This window comes from Onthophagus taurus, chromosome 1 (assembly GCF_036711975.1).
Source record: "Onthophagus taurus isolate NC chromosome 1, IU_Otau_3.0, whole genome shotgun sequence".
In the NCBI taxonomy this organism is placed as follows: Eukaryota; Metazoa; Arthropoda; class Insecta; order Coleoptera; family Scarabaeidae; genus Onthophagus; species Onthophagus taurus.
In genome coordinates this window covers 27,388,468-27,392,458 of record NC_091966.1, presented here as the reverse complement: position 1 = coordinate 27,392,458, position 3,991 = coordinate 27,388,468, and the positions used below count along the sequence as shown (strand labels likewise).

Genomic DNA, 3,991 nt, shown 5'->3' with positions numbered 1-3,991 from the left:
ATGCTTCGCTATAAAAGATATCATAAAATTCTATCCCCAGGTGCAATAAGCTACGGACTTTTACTCATTTTGTCTTCAAGCTTGTACACCACCTACAACGGAATAACCACTTTACAAAGTGAGATATTGTAATATTTATCTAAAAGGTCATAAAAATTTAGTCATACTGAAGATGTAAGAAAAAATATTTTAAACGGTCTATAATCAACGATAAGATCAAATTAATGATCGAAATAAGTTATTAGCAATAATTAAACATATTTGCAACAATGTCGTTAATAATTTTAGTATCGCCATTCGAAGGTTAAAAATCTTTACGACTTGGGTCGTCTTAATTGTCGCCACATTCCGACCAGTTTGCCGTAAACGGTAATAAGATTTACACGCATTGGTCGTAATTAGTGCGCTTTGGTAATTGCGCGTGCGGTCGGACGTCGAAATCGTAATTAAGGCCGAAATATTGCCAATGAGGTGGTGCAACAGGTGGAACACGGCTGCCGTTCGGGTTCCAAGAATTCGAATTCGCCACCGTGCGAGAACAAAAAGGAGTTGAACGCGGCGGAGGATCGCTCCAATGGTGGAGATTAAAATGATTTTCACGCTTACTTTCCTTAATTAAGTGCGCGTAAATTCGTGTGTACAAGTAGTGCGCGAACGTGACGGTATAATCGTGGATCTAAAACGATACCTGCTAATTGCGAAAGCATGGTTAAAAGGAGAGCCATATCCGAGAAGACAAAAACCAGTAGAGAAGAACAGGTAGATCTAATTAAAATCTTTTAATTTTATTTTCAATCGAACAACGTCGGATTGTTTCGAATGGGATGTATTTTTGTTTAAAGGGAACTATGTCTATGAATCACTGGAAAGGTCGTAATTGCGTCATTCGTAGCACACAACCATCCCGAAGGCGTCTCTTTAATGGCCGAATAAATAGCGTTAGGCGTTTCGGCGATTCCACAAAAATAGAGCGGCTCGGCCGTTTGCGCTCTAAAATAATCCGTAATTAATGCCGAGGGAATGCGCAAACGAGCCGATCCCGTGGTGTATTTTAACGCCCAGACGGTGACAAATCATTTTCATTTACAATTATCACCGATACAACGACCGACGAACGCGCCGACCACTTCCTACACCGTAACGCGTCAGGAACGCAGACGGAATTGCCAACTACACAAGCCAAAAACACAAGAATAATATCTCGTAAATATAGCCACCACGTCCGCAATGTATCTCGATAATACCCCATTTATATCTAACAACGTCAACATTTCAACATCTCTCATTCAATATACAGGATGATTCGAAACCAATGGAACATAAGAAGTAGATCTGGAACTGTTCACTTAATTCCACACATTGCAAGTTTATGGTGTCCCTATGTATAAGCTAAAATGATTTGATATTGGACTATTTTAGACTATTTTGTTGGCTTTGTTCGATTGTGATATAATATTACATTATAAAATTGATCAAATTGTAGTTCTCTGTTTATCAAGTTTAGAAAATTCGAATCTTGAGTAAGATGTGCGAAATCACACATTGAACACACTCTGTATAATGATGACGAATCTGAAGAACCAAGGACGAAGAAAAATGTTATCAAAATCAATGACGAAAGCAATGACACATAAAAAAGAACAAAAACACTGTTAAAACATCTGTTAACTAGAAAAAATAAACAAAACATGCTTGTAGTTGAATTATTGTAATATAAACATATACTACAACATAAAATTAGTCTTTTGGACAGACAGCATTGAATTGCAAAATAGATTAACATTCAATGTGTGTTGACTCAGAAAGAATACTATGAAGGAATACTGAAGGGAATCTCCCGTAAGATATACGCTCCTGTTAAGCACCTCAAGAACCAACTTATAAAAAGCAATAAACTCAACACCGGACAGGTGTGGAGATAACATCAGTACGAAAATTAATTTTTTTTAATTTTAATCAAATTTAAGTCGGTTTACAGGTACTTTTAATTATGATAAATTAATCAAATATTATATCAACTTTCATAACAATTAATCAGATATAAAATTTCAATCAAATAGCATGACCAGAGCTAATATTTTACTCTGAAGACTTATTATGAAATTAATGCGTTGTTTTAAAATTTAGTACTCCACCATATCTAATGGTAGTTTAGCAAATATTGAGAGGCCATCAATAGCCAATTGAATGTACGAGAAAGTTGCGTGTAGGTCAGTCATTATTTTGATGTTAAGTTGGGCAGTTCTGTTTCTTAGTGGTTATGTTAGTGACTTGCAAATGTTGTTTAGTTAAGTTTTCTCTGTCATGGTGTTATGTATGTTTACAATATTAAGTGTGATAATATTTCCATGTGATTTGTCACTTAGGCATTTGTATGATATAATTTGTTACGTAATTCATGAGTTGTACTTGTTTGTAATGAGTCTCAGATATCATAATTATCTCTATACGTTGGTTATAGAAGAATATATTGCTAAAGCCAGTTAGATTGAATTTCTATGGCTTCTCTGGCTTCTCGCCCTCTGATGGTAGTGGCTGCTTATCCAAATCTATTTTATGGTATCGTTCCTTGTAGCAATGTTCTGCGACTTCTGACTGACAGTTTGCCCTACATAGAACTTCCCACACTTTCACGATAGTGTATAGACCCCTAACCCCTTTAATGGAGGAAGGTTATCCTTTGTTATCGGCTATAGGTTCCGTAGTTTGCAGACTGTCCCATGTCTCACCATGATGTCGTCCTTTTTAAGTCGCCTGGCTGTCCTCTCCGCTATACCTTAGAAGTTATTTTTGATTTATCAAATTTTCTCCTTTGCATACTACCCTGATTCTTTGAAAAAGGGTGTCATCTTCAACAATCACGAACATCTTCAAGAAGGGTCTTTAAGTTCCCTTCTTCAAATAGCTCCCTAGACAATCTATAGACTTAATTAGGGTCTTCATCGTCCTAACTATGTTATCCGTGGGATCCTTCTTCATTTTCGTGTAAGTGTCTGCATCCAATAATGTTCATTTTGTTCTCGTATTTCTTTCTGTCCATCACCACGATGGCATTACCTTTGTCTGCTGGTAGGACGATTATCGGTTCTCTCTCTCTAATACTACTTAGAGCTTTTCTTGCACCAACTGTCAAATTGGACTTTGTTGGTTTTGATGTATTAGCACTCTTGCGATGTCTTCACGGATTTGTTCAACTTTTTCCGCAGGTATCGTCCGAACAACTATCTGTTTTCGCACATATTTATTCTTTTGACACTCATTTTGGAGCTACGCAAAATTTTTTGGCTATTGGCTAATAACGTCGATTCTTCTTTCGTCGGTGGATTATTGGACCGGTTAATAACCAGTGATTCCAGGTTAAAAATGATATTAAGCCTGTATCTTTCTTCTTTCTCTGTGTTCGGCGTTCTAATAACTCGAATTTCATGATATGTGCTTTTCTGCAACTTTTCGTTTCGCCTTCTCCATGGTTGTCCTATCCACTTCGTCTCTATGGAAGGCGTATGGAAATAGATTTTCACTGAATACCCATTGCAACCAGAGAGGTTAAGAAAATTTATCATCGCAAGACGTATTTCAACATCAATAGAGTTGGGGGACTCAACGAAGGATTTCCGCACTCTGCATTAGATATGTTAACTAACGAATAATAATTGGTTTATTAATGAGTTAATCATTTGTTACTGAAGTGCATGTTATCAATTTTCTTTAGATTTTGTCGCTCTTAATCTTGTTTATAAAGTTAGACGTAAGATGAGACCCAAACGTCAAACAGTGTTTTAATAGACACGCGATATACATAACCCAAAAGATTCTAGTTTTATTTTTATTTGATACGCACTGGTTATTATAAGTATAAGTATATCTAATCGCTCAGTAGCGTCATTTTTCTGTGATCTTATTATGTTTTACAAAACATCACAGTTATTTTTTTTTTGTATTACATTTGTATTACTCAAATTTAATTAAATGGTGCAATTTCCATTTTCCA

General features: G+C 36.0%; 1 long non-coding RNA gene across 1 annotated transcript; it reads left to right on the top strand.

Annotated features, from left to right (window-relative positions):
* Window positions 1-493: 493 nt before the first annotated feature.
* LOC139432137 (uncharacterized) lies at window positions 494-1,482 on the top strand. Its single transcript, XR_011642023.1, has 2 exons — window positions 494-759; window positions 843-1,482. It is a non-coding gene; the product is annotated as an uncharacterized lncRNA (long non-coding RNA).
* The last annotated feature ends 2,509 nt before the right edge of the window (window positions 1,483-3,991 follow it).